Source organism: Mirounga angustirostris, unplaced genomic scaffold (assembly GCF_029215605.1).
Source record: "Mirounga angustirostris isolate CCGP_5_RB_7025 unplaced genomic scaffold, mMirAng1.0.hap1 SCAF_11, whole genome shotgun sequence".
In the NCBI taxonomy this organism is placed as follows: Eukaryota; Metazoa; Chordata; class Mammalia; order Carnivora; family Phocidae; genus Mirounga; species Mirounga angustirostris.
The window spans coordinates 30,239,441-30,256,411 of NW_026991719.1; the positions used below are offsets into that span (position 1 = coordinate 30,239,441).

General features: G+C 38.6%; 1 long non-coding RNA gene across 2 annotated transcripts in view; it reads left to right on the forward strand.

The window, feature by feature from the left end:
- LOC135361915 (uncharacterized) overlaps positions 1-16,734 on the forward strand; it is a 145,970-nt gene extending 129,236 nt beyond the window's left edge. For both annotated transcript variants that reach the window (XR_010406080.1, XR_010406081.1), the window contains one exon: positions 10,500-16,734. This is a non-coding gene — a long non-coding RNA (uncharacterized LOC135361915). The remainder of the gene's footprint in view (positions 1-10,499) is intronic.
- Positions 16,735-16,971: the final 237 nt, after the last annotated feature.

A 16,971-nucleotide genomic window follows, 5' to 3' on the forward strand; every position in this document is an offset into this window, starting at 1 on the left:
TATTAGTACAGGTAATTCCATTCAGAGTTTGTAGCCTGACATTGATCATTGGATCAAATATCAAAGACTAGTTTTTTTGTTATTTCCATTCTCCTTTTTCATGTATGTACTTTTGGGACGTTAAGGCACTTCTCAGCTTTAGCTGCCCTATCTATGAAATGGAGATAAGATACCTATTTTAACTATATCTCAGAGTTGTTGTAAGGCTCCAGCAAGTTAATGTATGGAAAAGTGGTTTATAATTTAAAGAGCATTAAAAATATGAGGTCCTATTTTTGTTAATACAAGATGGGTTTAGCTTTTTCTCTATTCTACACATTGCTTTAAGATGTTAATCTGATGAAAGATAAATTGGATGGTGTAAAACTTAGGGTAGTTAGCACAGTTTTTATATCCTTCTATTTATTGTGAGGCAAGTGATGTTGCATAGAAGAGATCCAGGGTCATTGCATTTTATAAAGGTGAGAACACATTGTAGAAGCATCATAAATATTAAACAGCCATATAAGATATTTGGAAATATCTATTTAAACATTTTGCTGTGCCTCTGAAATACCCCTTAGCATACTTTGAATAATTAATAGATGTTTTAAGAAAAATACTGACAGTAATGTGAAGCTCATTCATGTCTTTCAGAGCCTTTGGATTTCCTGGGGATAAATCAGTACAATTCTAAAGAAATGTATCCCTTTTCATTAAAAAAAAAGAAAGTCATTCATGCAGTTTTCAATAAGTCATCATTCTGTAAGTTAGAATATTTCATTTTTGTCCCAAGGTAAGGTTAATAGGGATGTGGCACGCAGAAAAAGAAAAAGCAACAAAGACCAGTCACCCACTTATGCATGACACCACATGGAAGTGTGAGTTTAGTGGGATGACTTATCTTCTCTGGGAAGGTTTTTCACTGCTTACTGTGAGGATGACATTGAAGCTTAACAGAAAAGATCTATTTGATTTTCGGTGATCAAAAAGTCTTCCCTACCAGCTTCCACAAATAGGTATCAATTATATATTAGTGAAAGTGCCATTATTTAGTTATTGCTAAATTGCAAGTAATAAGAAATTTGACCAATGTAGCATAGACAGAAGCGATTTCAAGAGAGGAAGCAGCTTTTTCCAAAGGGGGGGAAAAGTGACCAGAGGGAATGCAGAAAGGCTTTAACTTCAAGCAAGTGACAATTTAATTATATACTATGGACGCTGAGGGGGAACCTGGGTGGTTCAGTCGGTTAAGTGTCTGCCTTCGGCTCAGGTCATGATCCCGGGGTCCTGGGATCGAGCCCTGTGTCAGGCTCTCTCCTCAGCGGGGAGCCTGCTTCTCCCTCTGTCTCTGCTTGCCTCTCCCTCTGCCTGTACTCTCTGTTTCCCTCCCTCTCTCTCTCTCTCTCTGTCAAATAAATAAAATCTTAAAAAAATACTGTGGACGCTGAGGAGATGAAGCTCTGGAATAACTGTCAGTGGTTGACATTTTAAATCCCTGTCTTTTGACCATAAAGTATTATAGTATTATGCCAGTACTAAATATAAGGCAGCTTATCTAAACTAAGATGTGGTTAGAGTCTCAAGGCCACAAATTAAGTGGTAGAATGTAAAGTGATAAAGAAATCAGCCCATTGTTTAGAGAGAATCTGAATTCTGTAGTTGGAGAAATGCAGGAAAGTGTCAACTAAGGAACCTTTAAGTGTTCCCTCCCCCAGGGCAAACACCCCCCTCCTCCCCACTGTCCTAATGTTTTACTGGATACTTACCAGGAGCTCAGTACTTGTGTTATTGGTTCTCTTTCAAATAATCTTTCGAAGTTTGCTTACTTATGACCTACACAATTCCAACCTTCCTTGTCCTGCTGAGTACTCCAAAGCTCCTCTCCTGGTCTGAGTCTGAGGAGAGATCCCTTCCACTGCTGACCACAACACGAGTATTAGAATGAATCTTAGGCCATCTTTCTGTGGGAAATGAAATCTGTGATTTTGGTGTGTTAAGGATTGGCATTTAGGATTGGCATGTGATGGGTCCAAGCCTCTGACTGGAATAATTGATCCCCCATTCTTTCCTACAGTGCAATTTCATTTTTTAAAAGATGATGGTATAGTTTATTATTTTAATAGCTTTATTGAGATATAACTGATATACAAAAAACTGCACATATTTAATGTATATAATTTGATAAGCTTGGATATATGCATACACCCATGATACCATCTTCACAATCACAGTGATTGACCTTTCCATCAGTTCCAAATTTCTCCCATACCCCATTCCCCCTTTTTTGGTTATAAAAAAACACTCGATAGATCTGGTCTCTTTGTATGCAATTTCTTTTCTTAATAAACTCTTTTATTTTGGAATAATTGCAGATTTACAGAAAAGTTGCAAAGACAGTACAGACAGTGCTCACATACCTTTCACTCCGTTTCCTTAATGTTAACATCTTACATAACCTTCCATATTACATGGATTACAACGCTAAGAAATTAACATTGATGGATCTCTATTAATGAACCGTGGTTTACAGACTTTATTCAAGTTTCACCAGTTTTTTCACTAATGTCTTCTTCTGTTCTAGGATCAGAGGGATGCTTTTAAAACTTAAGTTGCATGATGTGTTTCCCCTGCTCAAAATTCAACAGTGGCTCAAAGTCAAAGCCAACATCACACAATGTTCTACATCATCTTTTCTCCCCCAGCCAGTTACCCTTCTGGCGTCTCCTCAACTCCTCTGCTTCCAGCCCCTCTGGGTCCCCATGCTGCATTTACAATTGACCTTCTTGCTGTTCTCTATACCAGGCACACTCCTGCCTCAGGCCTTTGCACTGATGCTTCCCTCTGCCTGTGGCACTCTTCCTTAGAAATTTCTATGGCCGAAACAAACTGAGGGTTCTAGAGGGGAGGGGGTGGGAGGATGGGTTACCCTGGTGATGGGTATTAAAGAGGACATGTTCTACATGGAGCACTGGGCGTTATACGGAAACAATGAATCATGGAACACTACCTCAAAAACTAATGATGTAATTTATGGTGATTAACATAACAATAAAATTTAAAAAAATTCTATGGCCAACTCTCTCATATCCTTCAAGTCTTTGCTTAAATGTCACTTTATCAGGGATGCCCAACCCAACTTCCAATCCTTCCCTACCGTGCATGCCCCATTCCTATTCTTTTTAAAATTTAAACATTCTATTTTAGAATAGGTTTCGATTCAAGAAAAAAGTTGCAAAAACAGTACAGACAGTTCCCATATACCCTACACCCTATCCTTAACGTGTTACGTTACTGTGGTATACCAGTTACAACTAAGAATCCAACATTGGTAAATTCCATGCTTTATTTGGATTTTATTAGTTTTTCTTAATGCCCTTTGCCTCTTCCAGGATCACATCAAGGATACTGCATTACATTTAGTCATGTCTCCTTAGTCTCCTCTGATAGATGACAGTTCCTCAGATTTTCTTTGTTTTTTATGACCTTGACAGATTTGAAAAAATGCTCGTCAGATATTTGGTGGATTGCCTCTCAGATTGGGCTTGTCTGATATTTTTCTCATGGTCAGATAGGGATTATGGGTTTGGGGGGAGAAAAACCACTGAGGTAAAGTGTCATTTTCATTCCATCATATCAAGGGAACATACTGTTAAGATGACTTAGCACTGTTGACATTGACCTTGATAGCTGGTTGAGATAGCATTTGTTGGGTTTTTCTACTGTACGGTTCCTCATTTACCCTTTCTTCATACTGCACTCTTTGGAAGGAAGTCATTATGTGCAGCCCCCACTTAAGGAGTACAGATTTACGTTCCACCTCCTTGAGGACAGAGTATCTATATGGAAATTATTTGGGATTCTTCTACATGGGAGATATGTGTATTCTCCATTTACTCATCTGTTCAATCCTTTATTTATATCCATATGGACTAAAGGAAATTTATTTTATATTTGAGGTCACAATCCAGTGCTACTTTGTTTCTTTTGTTGCTCAAGTTTTTCCAGCTTTGGCCACTGTGAGCTCTTTTTCTTAGCTCCTGTGTCATGCCCAGTACCTTTGTTTTATAAGAACGCCCTTACTTTCTGGCACTAAAAGATGCTCCAGGCTCATCTTGTACATTCTGTCCCTCTGTCCAAAAATGAGCCATTTCTTCAAGAAGTTCTTGTTCTTTTTATCAGAGAATGGTATTAGAAACCAAGATCTGGATGCTGATTATGTTCATTGCTACTGAGATATAATTGCTTCTAGGCCCTCTTGGTGAACAAAACTAAAACTATATGTATACTTTATTTTCATCATTGTTTTGTAGTTTTCCATATATAGATCTTATACATATTTTGTTAATTTTATACCTAAGTACTTTTTTGGTGTTACTATAAATGATACACATATATATATATTTTTTAAATTTCAAATTCCATTTGTTTTTTGCTATTGGGAAAGCTATTGACTTTTGCATATTTACCTTGTGTCCTGTGCCCTTCCTAAGCTTGCCTCTTAATTCCAAAAAACCAGGAGGTTTTTTTTAGGGGGCGAGGGGTTGTTGTTGTTTTTGTTTGGTAGGTTCTTTGGGGTTTTCTCAGTAGATGTTCACCTCATCTGCAAATAAAGGCAGTTTTATTTCTTCCTCTCCAGTCTGTATAACTTTTAGTTATTTCTCTTGCCTTATTGCACTAGATAGTATTTCCAGTAACATGCTGAATAAGAGTCGTAAAGGAGGATATCCTTGCCCTGTGCCTGACCTAAGGGAGAAAAGCATTTAGTCTCTCACCATTAAGCATGTTAGCTCTAAGTTTTTCATACCTGCCCTATAGTACATTAAGAAAATTCCCTTCCACTCCTAGGATTTTGAAAATTTTTATCATGAATGGCTATTGCATGTTATTTAATACTTTTCTGCATCTATGGGTGTGACCATGTGATATTTTTATTAGCTTGTTAATGTGGTCAAATAAATTGATTGATGAGGTTTAAACCAGCAGGACATCCTGGGATGAACCCTCCCAGGCCGTGTATGTAATTCCTTTTATACATTATTAAGTTTAATTTGCTAATATTTTATGGAAGATTTCTCATATAGTCATAGGATATAATTGTTGTTTTCTTGCATATCTTTCTCTGGTTTTAGATTACTGCTGGCCTCAGAAAATGAGTTGCAAAGTATTCTCTCCTTTCCTACTTTCTGAAAAAGATTGTGTAGTTTTGGAATTACTTCTTCTTTAAAGGTTTGGTAGGGTTCACCAGTTAAATCATCTGGGCCTGGTATTTTTCTTTGGAATATTTTTAGCTACTAATTCAATCTGTTTGATAGACACAAGTTTATTTAGGTTATCTTTTTCTCCTTTTTTTTAAAAGATTTTATTTATTTATTTGACAGACACAGCGAGAGAGGGAACACAAGCGGGGGGAGTGGGAGAGGGAGAAGCAGGCTTCCCACTGAGCAGAGAGCCTGATGTGGGGCTCAATCCCAGGACCCTGGGATCATGACCTGAGCTGAAGGCAGATGCTTGACGACTGAGCCACCCAGGTGCCCTTCTTTTTCTCCTTAAATGAAGTTTGGTTGGTTGTGTCTTTCAAGGAATTGGTCTGTTTTGTCTAAGTTACTGAATTTATGGGCATAGTGTTGTTCATAGTATTCTCTTATCATCCTTAGTGTCTTCTTATTATCCTTTTAATGTTCTGGGATCAGTAGTGATGACCTTTCTTTTATTAGATATTGGTATTTGTATCTTTGCTCTTTTTAATTTTCTTCAGTTGGCCTTGTTGCTAGAGTTTTATAAATTTTATTGGTCTTTGCTTTAAAAAATTTGTCTTTGTCTTTAGTTTTCTGCAGTTTGAATACCATAATGGTAGAGGGGAGAGAGAGAGAGAGAGTGTATGTGTGTGGTATGTCCTCTTTGGTGTTCTCTGAACCTCTTTGATCTTTAGTTTGGTGTTTGTCAGTAATTTTAGAAAATTTTCAGCCATTATTACTTCAGCTGTTGATTCTGCTTCATTTTCTCTTCTTCTAATGTTGCAATTTTGCATCTGTTTTATTTTTATTTATTTATTTTTTTAAGGTTTTATTTATTAGAGAGAGCACAAGGAGGGGGAGTGGCAGGCAGAGGGAGAAGCAGGCTCCCTGCTGAGCAAGGAGCTCGATCACAGGACCCCGGGATCATGACCTGGGGACCATCACCTCCAGTTTTGCATCTGTTACACTGTTTCATATAGTCCCACAATTCTTAGATGTCTCTTCTTTTTTCACATTTTTTCCTCTTTGTGTTTCAGTTTAGAAAATTTTTATTGACTTGTCTTCAAGATCACTGTTTCCATCTTCAGCCTTGTCGAAGTCTAATCAAAGAAATTCCTAGGGGCGCCTGGGTGGCTCAGTCGTTAAGCGTCTGCCTTCGGCTCAGGTCATGATCCCGGGGTCCTGGGATTGAGCCCCGCATCGGGCTCCCTGCTTGGCCGGAAACCTGCTTCTCCCTCTCCCACTCCCCCTGCTTATGCTCTCTCTCTCTCTTTCTTTCTCTGTCAAATAAGTAAATAAAATCTTTAAAAAAAAAAAATTCCTAGAAGGAATTTTTCTTTTCTGTTACTGTGGGAGTTTTGTTTGTTTCTATAATTTCCTCTTGGTACTTTCTCATAGTTACTATCTTTTTGCTGACATCTGGTTTTGCATGATAACCACCTTTTTCATGAGAGGCTTAACACATTCATCTTAGTTATTTTAAATTCTCTGATAATTCCAACATTGGTGTCATATCTGAATCTGGTTTGCTGATTGCTTTGTGTCTTCAGACTGTTTTTTGTTTGTTTTTGCCTTTGGCATGCCTTACAATATTTTTCTGGAAGCCAGGAATGTGGTATAGTGTGTTAAATACTGAGTTAAATAGATCTTCAGTATGAGGATTTATTTTAATCTGGCCAGTAGTTGGGTTGTGTTTGATGTTTGTTGTAGTTATGGGTACGAGAGGTTTCACATTCCTCCAGTGTCCTCTCTCTCCAGCTCCCCTTTTGCCTTAAGGGATTCTTCCCTTTGTACTACTCGTCAGAGAGAGTGTGTCTCTGTTGTCCCAGCTGTGATCCACTATTATTGTTCCTGGAGACATTGTTGTGGTAGGGATGGGGTGTAGGTAAGGGGAGGCTTCCTCTAATCATCTGATTAAATTCTAGTTCGAGGATGGACCATGGGCCTGTGTTTCTGTCCCTTTTTTAGGTGTAGAACTTTTTCATCCCATGCCCTCTAATCCTTCCCCTACCACAGGACATTGCTTGTCCTCCAGTGTCCCCAGTCTGTGTAACTGAGATCCTCTCCCTTGGACATTGAACCTTGTAGTTTTTTTCTTTAAGTGACACAGGGCGGCTATGGCAGAGTGGAGCTCCCTTCCCCCAGCTTGATTGGGATTTCCCTCATGCCAGCTATCAACGTCAGACCTCTTGGAGATTAAACCTTTTGTTCCCTAAGAGAGAGGGTCCAGATGGATTTTCACAATGGCTACTCCTCTTCCTCTCCACCAGCTGGGGCCATGTAGTGGAGGGAGCTTTCTCAGGAGTCTTGATTCTGTGACAGCCTGGTGGGTTCCCATGGGGAAAACCTATAAAAGTGTGGGTCCCTCCCTGGGACTTTGGCTCTCAGGAGCTTCTCACTCTCGTGATAGTCCTCACTCCGCCTCCAGCAGTTCATCGAGTTTTCTAGTTTATTGGACCTTCCAGCTTAAATGGCTTCTGGTCCAGATAATTATATGCCTGAGTTGTCTTCCTGGAGGAGCCCATCTCTTTAGATTTGGGGATGGTAGTTTGGCCTGCAGTCTCAGTTCTCTGACGTGTTGATGAAAAGTTGTTGCTAGTCAGCTTGTCCAGCTTTTCCTTGTTGTAAGGACGGGAATTGTGGCTTCTAAGCTCTTCATATGTTTGAACTGAAACCAAAGTTCCTGCGATGAAGTTTTAAGAAATGATGGCCTCTTATTTTTGAATTATTAATCCATGATTACTTGTCTTCTAATTCAGATTCTACTGTCTTCTAAGATTCAAACATTCATTATTCCAAACCACAGTATATAACATCCATCAAATATTTACCCATCATCGAATTAGTGGTTCATTATTACTTAAGTTGAGAATTGAAATGGATTTAGAGATTATTTCCCCATCCCTTTTGTGTCAGATTATTTCCCCAATCCCTTTCATGTTAGAGATTTTCAAATTGATTTGGCTCTATCACCCACTAAAGGTCATTCAGAGTTTGTGACAGAGCTGAAAGTCTGATTTACTTCCTGGTTCCTTTACTGTATGGATGATTGAAAAGCACATTACCTGCCCTCCCATTTATCCCCAGAAGCTGTCATTCTAAACATATCTATGTTTAACAGCTGTATCAGCCTTCTCTTGCACATAGTAGTTACTTTAATAATGACATCTTACCTTCAGATAAAGACACTTTTATATATATTTTTGATGCTTTTTATAATCCAGTTGTACGGAATTATTATTTTCAATGAGTTTCGAATTCCTGTTGGTATTCACAGAAGGTGAATGATTCGTCTAAACACATGAGGCTGAAACCGAGGAAAACGTCAGGACTAAAACTCAGTTCTCATAGTTTTAACCTGCATGCAGACTCTTTTCCACTTGAGAAGCCAAGCTGCCTTTCGCACAATGCTGACAATCTGATATCACTGCCCACATTATTCTTAGTACAAAAGAATGCACACCTCCCTCTCAGCTTCACAAAGTATGCTCCCCAGAACAACCTCCTGCACAAAAGGAGTGCTCGAAACTGTTGTCCATTGATCAGCTACACCTTTCCTGTGCTGTGACTTTTCAGGACTGCGCTGTTCAACGCAACAGGAACAAGCAGGAACAGATTTTGTAACATTTAATATTTTGGGCATTTCCTGGAGTTATAGGCGAATATTTATTGGAATTCACTATGTGTGTTAAGTTTTTTGTTTGTTTGTTTCACAGTTTGGACAGAATTACATTTCCTTTTTGTCCTCCCAACGTATTATTTGCTCTTGTACCATATGTTTGCTATCTCTATTTTGAATTGTGGTTAATTGTGCACACAGTACTTTTCCATGACTGGAAACACTTTAAAAGGTGCTTCATGTCATATTCATCTTCGTATCTGTAGGGCTTAATAAAGAGGCTTACTCAGCATGAGTATTCACTAGTGCTGTGGCTTTGGGGAAAAATGTATTGGTTTGTATTATACTTAGTAGATTGTTAGGTTCTAATTCTCAAAAAGATGCTTTCGCCAGTGCAAGACCCTTTCAGCCTTAAATGCTCCAGTCAATTTCTGCCTGGGTAAACTCAAGTGCAGTAGAGAGAGAGAAAAACAAAAAAAGTATAGAAATCTTAAAAGTCTAGTTTCTTGTATACCCCACCCAAAGACTTGGGGGTAGTTAGGGTAAATTAACCAAAGCACATATTCAAAGAATTCCCATTGGATTCTCTCAATTCTGCTTTAAGACTTTTTTTCTCTTTCCAGCTCACACTATCCCTTGCCTTATCTACTCTCATCTGATAAAATACTGCAACTAAGTAGTCTTATTAATCTTATGCCCCCCCCGCCCCCTAAAATATGTGACCACTTTTAACTTCACACCTTACCTATATGGAGTGGACTATTGTTGAACCGAGGTTTTCATACTAATTCAGGGAAGAGCAGCTGGAAGTCTCAATGCTCTCTGCAGAACACCATGGCAATTTCTTCTACTAAATTCCATTATAGGGATTACAATAATTTCACTTTCTTAAAATAGGACTCTCCACACATAGCACGTGTGAAAAGTGTTATTGGATATATTTTAAAGAAATTCTATTTTCCCAAAGTTTTGCCATTGATATACGTTCATTATTTTTCCATTTTTCACCCCCCTTTGTAGTATGTTGCACATCTCCACCATACTATATAAGGGAGCGGAGTTACTTGGCTTGCCCCCTCTGCTTGTCATCCAAGTCTGCTCATTTTAGGAATCCCTATGTATAGCAGTTCTTTAACTCAATATTTATTTAGCCCTGGAGGGTGAATTTTTTACACACACACACACTATAGGAATTTTGTTTTATTGTTTTAGAAAAATTAGGACCGTACTTTCCAAAGTTTTCTGCAACTTGGATTTCTCACTCATCATTTACCTTGTAGAGTCTCTTCCTTGCTGACTGGTCCAACTCTAATTCATTATTTTAAAATATTTATTCCCTGCATGAAGTACATGATTGTGGATATACAACAATTCCTCAATTTATGTCATTTAGTTTGTTTTCAATGTTAAAATAAGCATTAAACTTTATATATATTTCAGTGTTATACATGTTTATATGTTATATATGTTTGTTATATAGTTTTATAATATTAAAGTTATTATATATAAAAAATCTCCTAAATCATAAAAGAAGGGCTTTTATTTCTGTGGGGGAGATTTCCAGAAGTGGGCCAAAGTGAATGGAATTTTAACTTTTAATAGATTGTTATGGGTTGAATTGTGTCCCGTAAAAAATACATTGAATTCATAACCTGTCTTTGCAGATGTAATCAAAATAAGATGAAGTCATACTGCATTTAGGGCGGGCCCTCTTCCATTGACTTCTGTCCTTATAAGAAGAGGAACATTTGGACACAGACACACAGAGGGGGCCCTGTGAAGCTGGGGGCAGAAATTGGAGTGATCCACCCACAAGCCAAGGAACATCAATGTTTGCCAGCAGCCCCTAGGACCAAGGAGGTCTTGTGAGGCCCTGCGGACACCTTGATTTCAGACTTCAAGCCACCAGAACCGTGAGACAATACAGTTCTGTTTTTTTTTAAGTCTGTTTATGTTGTTTGTGGGACTTTGTTATAGCAAACCGAGGAAACTAACACATACATGTTGCAAGAGTAGCGTCCCTAAAGACAGGTGTTCTTATTTCCTAATTTATCAGGGCACTTGTTTCAGTGACTATCATTTAGTATATATTTGTTGGTGGTTTTTGGTAAGAAGTCTACCATTAGTAGTTTCCCTTTATTCCTGTTCTATGTGCTACTTTTATTAATAAGGCTCTGAATTTTACCAAATGATTAACATTTATTGTTATTATCATGAGGCTTTCCTACTTTGCTTTTTGATAGAATGGATTCTCTTTATATTTTTTTCAGATAATTTTCCCATCCTTACGTTTAGAATAAGCCCTACCTGGAAATAATGTGCTAGTCTTCTGACTTTATATCCTAATATTTTATTTTGAATGCTTCATGTCTATTCATAAGTGATGGTGGGCTGTGCTTTTAACTGTTGTTATCAGGTTTAGCATTAAAGTCTTGTTGGCTTCGTAAAATGCATTAGAGAGCTTTTCATCTTTTTCTATTCAGTTGGAATACTTTAGATTACATTAAAATTAACCTTTTTTCCCCCCTTAATATCATAGAGAACTCACCTATAAACCACTCTGGTTCTTGTGACTTTTTTTTTTTTTTTTAACAAAAATGAGCACTTGAAAACATTTAAACTTCTATTAAAGTAGGAAGTATTATATAATGAACCTCTTCATACCCATACCTAGCTTTAACTCAAGTTGGAACTTTAGTTGGCAGGGAAACTGAAGCACCAAGCAATGATTTGTGATTTTTAAAATAAGTTTTGTGATACCAGTGGATTTCAACTCCTTTCCCAAAGCTAGAATTTCCCAAATTTTACCCAAGTTATAAAGTTGAAATAATCTGTTACTTCCCCACTTGTCTTCTCAAGTAAATTCATCAAACATTAATTGAGGGTAGTAGAATGCTACACCCTGCCTTCAGAGGGTGGGGACTAAAGGCTTGAACTGGGCTAAGGTCCCAGCTCATTGAGTCTCAGTTTCCTCATCTGCTCTGTGGGATGGTGGTGAGGATTAGGTGAAATAGTACCTAGAAGACACAGAAGGGGGCTGCTGTGGGTTCTCACACAGATAACCGCTTTAGGACCGAGGCACTCGCTCTTACAGCTGCTAGCAGTTGGCTGCCGATGGCTCACAGATGAATCCTTCTTTGGGACTTGTCCTCACCTGAAAGGAACTGCACCGAACAAGGTTGTGCCCCATCTTGAGCGTCAGCACAGGGCCAAAAGTTGTTCAGTTTTGTCTGGCTCCCCTGCGTCCATGCAAGTCACCTCTGAAGGGCCATCCAGCCTCCAAGCTCCCTGTGGCGTTGGCCGTGGCCGCTCTGTGTAGCTGCTATGCCCGAATTCTCTTGCTGCCCGGTCCTGTTTCCCTGAGCCCCCCACAGGAGTTGGTAAGCAGAGACTCTCCAGTAAGACTGCTGCATGCAACTTCGGCCTCAGTCTGTTTCTGAGGGATCGTAGCCCAAGACGGCGTTTCAAACAGGGCCTGGTAAACATTCAAAAAATGCTGTTACTGTGAACGGCTATTGTAATTCTCATAGATCTCAGGTAATGCTGAACCTTTCCTGCTGACCTCAGAAAGTCTGCCCAGTCGTGTAGCGGTGGGGCTCACTCTCTCTCCACTGCAATCACATTCACTTCGGCGGGTGCCCTGGGGCCCGACTCGGAGCCGAGTGATGACGTTAGGAAGTTTGACAGCTCCTAACGTAGAGAGGATTTCTGCACCTGAGCAGAATAATGGCATTTGTTGCTTAACACCGTCACATACCTACCAGGAAGCAGTAGAATTGGGCATTTGTGTTTTGTAATTCAGTGTTCAATATGTTGTGGGCTATGTTGGTGCAAGCCGGCAGACAAAACTCCTTTGATGCCAAAAGTTAAAGGGAAAGAATCATATGGAGTTAAAATATTGAGAAAATATTGATTAACATTTTCTACAATTCTGATTTAGTCATGAACCTCCTCAGTCTGGCTTATGGGAGCCTACACTGAAATCTGTGTGTGTGTGTGTGGGTGTGGAACATGGCCCTATGTGGGTAAGTGCAGACTATTTGAGATATATAAGCAGATAGACTTCATTCAACATATGTAAATCAAGGAAGTGAATCAGTCAGTTATGTGACTATTGTGGATAATTGAAGATGGCGATAGTGCCTAAATTTGGTATGGGGGGGTGGAGTATTTTTAGTAATTTGACTTTTTTTTTTTTCCTAAACTGCCTACAGAGCAGATTTAACATCTATCTCAAAATACTCTCAACAGTAATTTACAGAAGTGTCAGAAAAACCTGATAGGCTAACATATTGGCATCAACATGATTCTTTAATTTTATTATTATTATTTTATTTAATTTTTAAATTTAAACTCTTAACTCATCACCATGGAGCTATGTGGTCCAATTATTCTCTGGGCAGTGATCAGAGGGTCTTTTGTCTACAGCACTTCTTTGTACTGAAAGGAGAATGTACAATACACACGAGAGCACTTTTCTTACATCCTTTTGGAAACTCATTATTAAAGTTTGGTTGTCTATTCCTCACACTTGTGCTGGCATTTAATGGTTTAATTATGTTACTGATCAATTAAGCCTGTATTAATATTCCTTTCAAGAGTCCCTGGAATCCTTGGCAGTACTGAGAGAACAAGGGAGACTGATAGGGCAAAGAGGTTATATACTGACCCCAGGAAACATAATATTTGCATTTTGTATTGAGCATTTCAAGGAGAAAAAAAAATAAAGCTAATGCCTTTAGTCATCTAAACTAGATGTGTATAGAGGATGAGCCACATGGAGAACAGGATCTCTAATCTCTACCAGAACACTGGATGGTGTAAAATAGGAGGGCTAAGCATACTGCCCCCAAAACCCACACATTTATTATTTTTTTTTGCAGCCAGTTTAATAAAAGCATCCTGATTTTTTAAAAAGCACACAAAAACTTTTTAGTAATAATTTGGGACTGGTCATGCAAATTCCAGTGCAAGACACATTGATAAACATCAGGTCTGGCTTTTGAGATACATTTACATTTCTAAGAGGAAAAAAGAGTGGGATAAATTATTTCAAACCACTCTCCTGGTCCCCCCAAGCAGCAGTTTTATTTCATGAAGAGTGTGGATGGGCCCTGGAAACAAAACAGAGCTATTGCCATTGATAGATTTGCTTGAAATTTGATGTTTATAGTTGTGCTCCAATTTGGGCGCCTTCAAGTAGAGAATAAGGAGTCAAGAGGAGGGAATTATAAGAAAATTTGGGTCTGAAATACGGTGGCTTTGGAGACTATTTGGTAAATACAGTTAATCTCAAGGCCAGGAAGTTCTTTCAACGTATACTATGGCATGTGCCAAACTAGAAATTGGAGAGTCAGATGTGATGTCCTCTGTGTGTCCTGTCTGTTCTTTGAAACCAGAGCTGTAAAACTATTGAACTGCTACATAAGGAGTAGAACAGATACAGCATGATTCCGAATCCTCCCAAGGACAGTTCAAAATTTGCCTTCAGATTTTTCTCTAGGTACATGTTTTCCTGCAGGATTGTGGTGACATAATTTTTTTTAATTTATTCAATAGGATAGGAAATGGCTTTAATAATAATTTTGGTCCATGTTATTCTAAAAAGTCTGGATGGACTCTAGTAAGAATGATGAACATATTATGATGACAAGTCAGCAAATATTCAATAATCACTTGTTATGAACAGGGAGGAGGTAAAAATCTAATAAATATGGAGTGTCTCTACTGGGCCTATCCTAAGAAATTCTACATACATCATATCTATTATTCCTCACAGAACCCCATGGAGACCTGTATACAGGTCCTCATTTTGACAGTTGAGAAAAATGCGGTTTAGAGAGTCACAACATGAGAAGCAGGAACACTTTTGGTGTGATATAAGTACCCCCTGCCTTCCTCAAAGAATCTGTAGACCAACTGGAGAGAAGAGACAAATATTTGAAATAAGAAATTATCTATGTCAGAGTAGACATTTTATTGAAGGGAGTGCTTGGCATATCAGTCAATATTATTGTATTTGAGAGAAACAGGATTTCACAAAGAACTATTCTGGTGTTCAGGAAAGATAGGATGGACAAAGTGGGACTCAAATTCGACACAGATCCTTGAAAACAGTAGAATTTAAGCCGAGAGGATGTGCGAGGCATTGCCAGCGGTGGAATGCTTCTGTTCAAAGGCCCATAGATGCATAATCAAAGGTGGGTTAGGCAGAAAATGGTTGACCATTGTGATGGTAAGGGTTTTTGGGGAGGAAAAGCTAACAGTAAGGTTAAATTTAGTCTATAGATGTTATATTTCAGCTTGTGTTACCCTTTTGTTTAGTATTTGTATAGTATCTGTAGAACAATCAACCTAAGGTTTTCTGTTAATCTGACATGGAGAAACAGAAGAGACAGAAAGATCATGGACACGAGAGAGGAGACAGTGTGGATGATGTCAATAAAAATTTTATAAACCAGATATTTTTGCTGTGGATTTAAGATTGAGAGATTTTTTTTTAAGATGGCTGCTGTGTACACATCTTATTCCATTTTATTTCTATTAGTTTCATATTACCACTCTAGCAAATTACCATAAACACTGGTATTGGAACACAAATTTGTAATCCTACAGTTCTGAAGGTTAGAAGTTCAAAATGACTCTCATTAGGCTAGAATCAAGATGTTGGCAGAGTTGTGTTCCTTTTGAGAGCTCCAGGAGAGAATTTATGTCCTTGTCTTGTCCAGCCTCTAGAGGTTGCCTGAATCTTCCAGCAATCATACCCTGACCTCTGCTTCCTTTATCACATTTTCTTTTCTGACTCTCCTGCCTCCTCCTTTCTCTTATAAGGACCCTTGTGATCACCCCATCTCAAGATCCTTAATCACATCTCTAAGTCCCTTTTGCTATGTAAGGCAACATATTCACAGGTTTCTGGGATTAGGACATGGACATCTTTGGGTGGCCATTATTTTGCCTACTACACCATCACATGGCAAAAACACCATTACTTTAGATCGATCAGTTGATCCATCCATCCATCCATCCATCCATCCATCCATCCATCCATCCTCCATTCTAAATGGGGAAATGCAGCATGTGCATAGATGTGAATTGATGGTTCATATCTCTGTCTTGACTATGTCACTCTGAGCATCCATTAAATCCTCTGAGCCTCAATACTATCATTTGAAAAACTGAGGTATTTTACCCATCTCTACGTTCTCTTGTGGGGATTAATGAGATAATGGAGGTGAAAATATATGGAGCAGTACCTATTACAAGCCATTAACTAAAACCAAGCAGCAGCAGTAGTAATGGCATTCTGTGGGGGTGCCAAAAAATTTGAAAAATAGTTAGCCTGGGTGGCTCAGTTGGTTGGGCGACTGCCTTCGGCTCAGGTCATGATCCTGGAGTCCCGGGATCGAGTCCCGCGTCGGGCTCCCTGCTCGGCGGGGAGTCTGCCTCTCTCTCTGACCCTCCCCCCTCTCATGCTCTCTATCTCATTCTCTCTCTCAAATAAATAAATAAAATCTTAAAAAAAATAGTTATACTGAAGCACATAGAATAGGTATAGAGCCAGACTGAACAACTGTTACTAATTCAAAGAGAATTATTTTGATACAGCTGAAACTAACATAACACTGTATGTTAACTATATGGAACTAAAGTAAAATAAAAAGAAAATTAATTTGAAATACAATAAAACCATTGTTGAGAATAACAGGGTTTCTTTATTCAAGTTTTGTATCAATTCTGTCTCAGCTTCATATCACTGATGAAGGTTCTCAAATTTCTTTTTAGTATTTTTGTAACAGGGAATGAGTTAGGTGGACCCAGATATTTCCCCAATTATAAATCATCTGAAATTCAGATTGATCCTGGCATTTGTATCCTCAATGCCAATCTTCTAAGGATGCCTTTGAGTGAGTACAGTTTGCCTTCAGTTCAGGCACATCCTCTTAAAATTATGCCATATCAGTGGGTAAGATGTTTGGCAGCTTAGCATATTTTGAGGTTTACAATCAGTGACAGTCACAGACACTTACAAGATGATTCATACTCCTAAATCCTTGAATATCTTCAAAAATTCTAACACAATTCCCACCAAATAGTTCTAGGATTCTTTAGAATAGGTGATTTCTTGGTTTCAAG